A 7,925-nucleotide genomic window follows, 5' to 3' on the forward strand; every position below is an offset into this window, starting at 1 on the left:
CAAGCAAGCAAGTAAGTGGGACAAGACCTGGAACCCAGTACCTTCAGGACACGGTTTCTGAAGCTCTATGTCCCATCCGTCCTTCTCTCCCAAACACCCTCTCCTTCCCTGTGCTCCCACAGTGCCTGAGAGTACCTCAGTAACAGGTTACCCATCCTGGTTTTATTCCCTGCTCATGGCAAGCATCTGACTCATAAAAAGCATTCATTAAATATTTGTCTAACTAAATTGTACTAAATCTGAGACTTATGATTCCAAACTCACAGCACTAGCATCCATTCTTGACTAAAAGTGCAATTCATGGGGGAATAAGGACACATACGTAATAAAGAAAATAAAAGGGGGGCGTGCAATTCACTGGCTGCAAAAAGAACTACATATTCATTGACTTCGAAAATAATGACAGATATAAAATATAGACTTCTCATGACTCAGAGATAATTACAAGTTATGTTTTTATTTCCTTCAGCTTTCCTCCCCATGAACAAGTGTATTTTATAGATTGAGATTATTAAAAAATTAACACTGAATTGTAAAATGCTTTCCTCATTATCATATTTTTAGAAAATATTCATTTCCAATGGTTCTTGGCATTTTTATTTCCATATTAAAATATATCCTAATATTATAATATTCAAACATATAAATATCTGAATTTATTTAACCTTTCTTACTATTGATTATTTAAGTTGTTTCTGATCTTTTAATTATTATTTATAATTCTAAGATGAGCATAACTGTGAATGAATCTCTGTTCAAATTTATGACTACTTCTTTAGATAAAGTTCTAAAAGTAAAATTACTTTTTAGAAGTCCTTTACAATTACTGTTAAATTAATTCATTTTCAGAAAAAGCACAGCCTGAGGTCCTTTAAAGTGGCATCAGACAATTAGAAATAAAGTACTGAAAGGTTAGGAATTCTATATCAAAAACCAAATTACTGTATGAATAGGGAAATGAAGGTCCATGAATGGTTTGTCCAAAGCCATACTGATGAGGGTTAACATCTTTGAGAGGAAATCAACAAAAAGGTTCAGGGAAATTTACATTCTTAAGGTATCGGTAGAGTCACAAAATACAAAGAAAATCAGTTTAAAACATTGGCCATGCTCAGCTGGCCACAGTTAGAGCTCATTCAACAAATGAGCTGTGCACCCCACTAACATAATTGGATCTTTCCTCTGTCTCTGACTGACTGTTTCTGACTAACTCTCCAGGGAGTTTGCTAATGTCCTAATATCCCCACTCTGACTCCTGGCCAGATTGTTAGTAAACATTTTAAGTCACGAAGCCTTAACTAAGCACCTACTATGTGCCAGCCACTGTGGTAGGTACTGAGTGGTGAACAAGAGTTTATATGCTGATGTCAGAAAACAGACTGTAAAACCTACATTAAGAAAGTTCAGATACTAATAAATGACATGAATATAGGAGTGTGTGATAGAGAACACTGCTGAATCTAGAGTGGTCAAGGATGGCTTTTCTGAGAGGTGATATTTGAGTTAAAACCCAGGGGGTGACAAGGAACGGGCATTGAAAGATGTGAAAGAGAGCAGTCTAATCCAACAGCTCCGAGCCGGGACCAAATGGCCTGGCCAAGGGGCAGAGAGAAACCAGCACAGATAGAACAGGGGAGAACGAGGCAGCGGCTCTCTCAAGGGGGGCCTTGAGGGCCACAGCAGGGACTTTGGATTTTACCCTGATTGCAATGGAAAGCATGGAAGGCTTAAGCCCGGGAGCTACGTGCTGTGATTTCTGCTTTCTGGCTGTTGAGATCACCTGTGGAGAGGATGCAGCTACCTAAGACAGGAGGTCTGAGGATTGAGCCCCAGGGACTAGGCAATGAAAATTTCTTGTTGAGAGGAACAGAGAGTGAAGAAGGCTGCCATGTGCCCCGTTTACGTAGGAGGAGAACCAAGGCAGCGTGGTTTCCAGAAGCTCCGAGAAGAACGCGTGTGAAGAGGAAGAGTGCCTTTTTCGCACTGCCCAGAGAGGGGCCCATGCGGCACTGTTCTTGGTTCCCGCATCACTTAAGGGGGAATTTTTCACAATGTCCAGAGCCCTTGATGTCCTGCAAATGAAGGAGGGAGATATCCTCAAATTCCTTGTAGCTGGAACCCACCAACCTTGACTTTCAGATGGAAGAGTACGTCTACAAAGGAAGAGCGATGGCATCTACATCACCAATCTGAAGAGAACCTGGGAGGAGCTTCTGCTGGCAGCTCATGTCATTGTTGCCATCGAAAACCCTGCTGATGTCAGTGTCATATCGTCCAGGACACTGGCCAGCGAGCTGTGCTGAAGTTGGCCGCTGCCACTGGAGCCACTCTTATTGCTGCCACTTCACTCCTGGAACCTTCACTAACCAGATCCAGGCAGCCTTCCAGGAATCGACACTCCTGGTGCTTACTGACCCCAGGGCTGACCACCAGCCTCTCACAGAGGTGATTTACGCTAACCTGCCCACCACTGCTCTGTGTAACACAGACTCTCCTCTACGCTATATGGACATTGCCAGCCCTTGCAACAGCGAGGGGACCCACTCAGTGGGCTTGCCCGGGAAGTACTGTGTATGTGTGACGCCATCTCCCGTGAACAGCTATGGCAGGTCATGCCTGTTCTCTACTCCTACAGAGCCCTGAAGAGATTGAAAAGGAAGAGCAGGGGCTGTGACCAAGGAGGAACCTCAGGGTGAATGGACTGCTCCAGCTGCCGAGTTCACTGCTGCACAACCCGAGGTCGCCGACTGGTCTGCAGGTGCAGGTGCCCTCTGTGCCTGTCCAGCCATTTCCTACTGAAGCCTGGAGCCTCAGCAGCCACTGAAGGCTGGTCTGCAGCCCCCACTGCTCAGGCCACAGAATGGGTAGGTACAACCACTGAGTGGTCTTAAGCTCTTCTTCCATAAACTCTTCTACCATAAACTCTTTAACAAAATGGAAATACAACTGATGGAAAAGAAACAGTTTCTAAAATAAATAAATAAGAGGAGCAATGTGACCAATGGCATCCAATGCAGCTGGCCGGAAGGACAAGGTAAGGACATTGGCCACTGGCTTTGACAAGGAGGTTCATTGAGGTGGTTGCTATGAAAAGCCAGGAGTGGACTGAAGAAAGAAAGGGAGGTGGGGAGTTGGAGCTAACAAAGTAGAGCCAACTCTTTCAAGGAGTTGCAGAAGAGCAGACGAAGGAAGCGTGGTCAAGGGAGGTTTGGGAGCAGCGCTGGCCAATAGAGCTTTTCTGAGATGATGGGGAAGTGCTGCATCTGCTGCTGGGCACTTCAGAGCGGCTGATGGAGCTGAGGAACTAAATTTTACAGTTTAATTAATTTAATTAATATACATTTAAATAGCTACATGGAACTAAAGGCTACTATTTGGGGCAACACAGTTAGTAGTCGTGTTCCTTTAAGAAGAGATATTAAAATCACATGGAAGCCAATAGAAATTATTACACCCATGGGTACCTGAGTAACTGGATTCTGGGTAGTGTCTCTGCCATCACCACCCCCATGTCCTTAAATCTGTTGGCATTTGACTTATAGCTTATCTTTTACAATAAGAGAAAAAAAACATTCCTTATGGTGAATTCTATGAACCATTATAGTTCCAGGTGAGTTACTTAACCTCTGTGTGACTCAGTCTCTCCATCTAGGACTGAGGTTTGAAATGAGGATAATTCAGTTCCCATTTTCTAAGGAAAAAGGCAGGTGAAGTCCTTGGTGGGTCTAGTTCGAATGGCAGTACGATAAGGAATTAATAGCACAGGCTTTGGATATAGCAAGCCGTAGAAGCGCCAGTCCCGGCTCTACTATGCATTCGCTGTGAAACCTCAAGTGAATTACATGAACTTCTCAGGGTTTCATTTCCTATGTCTATAAAACGAGGATAATAAGGGCCTACAGTGTGGTGAGGCTCCAATGAGATTGTCGGGGCACAGTGCCTGCCTGCATGTTGTGGGCATTCAATAAATGTTACCTATTACTGTTAACTTCAGGCATTCAAGAGCCCGACCCGGAAGCACCGGCATGCCCCAGTCTAGTGCTGGTTTAAGGAAGTGAATGTCTCCATGCATTTGTTTACATCTGAAACATAGGTACAAGGCTTGTATGACATCAGGATGGCTCAATTTCCTAAACCAGGGATCCAGGATGAGGAAAGAACTTCTCTAATTTGCAACATGTGGCTCCTTCCTTGAGGTGGTGCAGAGGCAGGCAGGTCTGGAGGACTTCTCTAGTAAGCATTACCCACGACATAAGTTATTTTTCCAGACCCCTATCTGCCAGTGCTGCCCACTTAACCCAAGGGACTGACTGATAATTCTGAGCCCAGCTGCCAGGCTAGCAGTCATCTGTTTAGAACTTCAAATGAATGCCCCCAGACCCGCCTACTTTCTCCACATAGTGCTGCAAGATAAGTCTCCCCTGGCTCCTGATAAAGGCTTTGAAGAACATCTTGTCTGTTAACAAACAGCTTTTGATGATGCCTGAGTTTGATCTTTATTTTGTTCTTATTCATCAGACTTCTTTAAATGGGTTCTTTCACACTCCTCTGATTAGCCTAAAGGAAACCCCATGGAACAATGGGTCCACTTGTCCCTGGGTGCAGGGAGTGCCTGTCTAAAGACTACATGGGCCTCCTGCAGGGCAGAGAGTGGAGCGAAGGGTTGGTGATGCTGCCAGCACCAGTGGAAAATGGATTAAGAGCTTCAAAAGCCACATAGTATGGAAGAGCAGAAACACTGCGCATAGCCCTCTGGCCAGGAGGACAATCTGCATTTATTTCAGAGAAACCTTGTTTTCCTCAGACACAGGCAGCTTCTTCCTGAGAAAACCCAGAATCATCACTAGTGTCCAGGCCACCAAAGCTAGCCTCCCACTGGAAAGACAAGAAGCCAGCCAGTGTGATTGGAGGGTGGAAAATGCACTACCCCCAAAGCTGGTGTGTTTCTGGATTATTCTGTTAGACATTTTTGCTTGTGGGCAATTGGCATTCCCTACCTAGAGGGACTGTGGCTTCCTCTCCCACCTTAGCAGCTAATGCACAGCCTAGTCTGGCCCCTTGGAACCCATCCCTTTGGACACTGATTGGCCCAGGGGGAAACACTCAACTTAGGCTGGTACAACCGAAAAAGGAGAGTATCTACATCTCAGTCACCTTCAAAGATCAAGAAGCCAGGGTCTAATTTAGCTGACGCCTGGAGGGAGTTGGGAATGAAGAAGCACACAGACCTGAGAACATAATGTGAGCCTCTGACTGCAGCCATGGCTGGATGCCTGGAGTTTCACCTACCCCCGTGGCCTTCATAGTTTTGTCAGCCAAGTCATAACCTTTTTTACTTATGCTAGTTTGAATTTGTGTCCTGACACTTGCAACTGACATAAAAAAGCTACGATAATAACACCCAAGTTTCCCTAAGAATTATAGACAAAGACACATGAGATGAAAGCAGTGTGTTAGGAATATTTGTTCGACAATGGTTTTTAAGATAGAGTCTAGGCACTAGGTTGCCAGTCCGTTGCCATAACCTAGGCATCCGGATTTTTAATTTCAAGTGGTGGAAGTCAACTCTAAGTGATTAGGTAGCAAGGGAGTTTATGTGAAGGTTATGGGAGGCCCAGGCCCTACAACTTGGCCAAGCCATTTTTAATAAGTAGATAACCTCAGTCACAAAGATTATTTTTGTTCTTGAAAATTTCCAAATCCCTATTACTTGAACGGGTATAAAATATTTTTTGAATAAATTACTGTCTATGGACATATTCATGACATGGAAATCATATTGAATAACTATTTCTGCCAAATAAACTACAAGAACCACATCCCTTTACTCATGTACCATAAACATAAGGCAAAGTAGAACTGCTAATAAGACGGGAGAATCACCCCTGAAGTTAAACTTCTAGTAATAATGCCCACTTCATCTCAAAGCTAGTCTGATAAGATAGTCACAGCTGCTACCACCAGGCACGAGGCACCTCAATTTGCATTGCTATTCTGTGCCAGTTCTGAGCAACCTTTGAGCCTGGAATTCAGTCTCTACTGCTGCCAGTCCCATTGTGACTTCTGAACCAGCTCATGTGGCCTTGGTTTGTGCCACTGCTGCTGTCATGGTGTTCTCCCCTTACTGGCTCCTGAGTCAAAGCCTGCCCTGGTATGGCTGATTGGTGAACTATTATGCACTGAATTGTGCCCTCCCTAAAATTCTTATGCTGAAGCCTAACCCCCAATGTGACTATATTTGGAGATAAGGCCTTTAAAGATATAATTAAGGTTAAATGAGGTTATAAGGGTGAGTCCCTAAACTGGTGTACTTATCAGACGAGGCAGAGACAGCAAGATGAGTGTGCACAGAGGGAAGACCATGTGAAGACACAGTAAGAAGGCGTCTGTCTGCAAGCCAAAGAGAGAGGCCTTAGGAGAAACGAAACCTGCCAACACTGTGATTTTGGACTTCTATCCTCCAGAATTATGAGAAAGATGTTTCTGTCATTAAAGAACGCAGTCTGTGGTATTTTGTTATGACAATCCTGGCAAATGAATATGGACTACCCATATGCCTTTCCCTAGATGCAAGACAGTCTGGGAAGTAGCACTTACTTTATAGTAAGTAGCACTAAAAATGAACTCAAAACACCTCACAAATGAAGATGAAAGAAGATTTGATAACTATTTTGAAGTGGGGATAAAAGCAGAGAGTGAATCAGAAAGATCTCTCAGATTTAGAGCTCAAAGGCTAGAAAATTGAGAATGACAGTGTCAACTTGGCTGGGCTGTAGCAACCACATATTTGTTCAAACATTATTCTGGATGTTTCTGGGAGGATACTTTCAGGATCAGATTTACATTTATTTTATTTATTTATTTTTTAAATATATTTTATTGATTTTTTACAGAGAGGAAGGGAGAGAGATAGAGAGTCAGAAACATCGACGAGAGAGAAACATCGATCAGCCGCCTCCTGCACATCTCCCACCGGGGATATGCCCGCAACCCCGGTACATGCCCCTGACCGGAATCGAACTCGGGACCCCTCAGTCCATAGGCCAACGCTCTATCCACTGAGCCAAACTGGCCTCGGCTAGATTTACATTTAAATCAGTAGACTGTGAATAAAGGAGATTGCTCTCCCCAGTGTATTTGGGCCTCATCCAATCAGTTGAAGGCCTAAATTGAACAAAGATGTGTATGTGCACACACATTCTCGTGTGACACACACACACACACACACACACACACACACACGCCAGCAAGAAGAAATTCTGCCAGCAGATGGCATTCCAACTTGGACCATAGAATTAGCTCTTCTTTGGGTCTCCACCCTGATGGCCCAACCTTCAGACTTTGACTTGCCAGCCTCTATAAATGTGTGAACAAGTTCTTAAAATAAATCTCTGTCTACATATATACCACATCCTACCAGCTCTGTTTCTCTGTATAGCTAACCAGAGTGGCTTCTGTTATTTGCATTCAGGAACCCTCACCTGTGTATTTTGAAAAAGGCCCGCTTATGGGATTCTAGTATATTTCTCACTTTAAGAATTACTTTTCTAAATTAATTGCCTACCTGGTTCATTCCTTATGTATTTCTCTCTAAAGGTGTTCTGGAGGAATCCAGGGTAATACACCCACTAATATAACTTGCCCAACTTGTAAATAAGTGCTCCTGCTTTTCCTCCAACCTCTGGGTTATGATTGATGACAATACCTCTGTTTCTATCATGCTTTTAAAAAAACTTGTGGTTATGAAACACTCAACATAAAATTAAGTGTACAGTTCAATAGTGTTGATATGTTCACAAAAACTTTTTCATCTTGAAAATCTGAAACTCTCTAACAACTGAAAAGCTCCCCTTTCCCCCTTCCCCCAGCCCCTGGTAAACCACCATTCTACTTTCTTTTTCTATGAATTTTACTGCTTTAGTTAC

At 43.6% G+C, this 7,925-nt stretch overlaps 1 pseudogene across 1 annotated transcript; it reads left to right on the top strand.

The window, feature by feature from the left end:
- Positions 1-2,051: 2,051 nt before the first annotated feature.
- LOC308522129 (small ribosomal subunit protein uS2-like) lies at positions 2,052-2,891 on the top strand (annotated as a pseudogene). Its single transcript has one exon. The product of its transcript is annotated as a small ribosomal subunit protein uS2-like (transcript).
- The last annotated feature ends 5,034 nt before the right edge of the window (positions 2,892-7,925 follow it).

This window comes from Myotis nattereri (genome assembly GCF_964212035.1).
Source record: "Myotis nattereri genome assembly, chromosome: 7".
Classification (NCBI taxonomy): domain Eukaryota; kingdom Metazoa; phylum Chordata; class Mammalia; order Chiroptera; family Vespertilionidae; genus Myotis; species Myotis nattereri.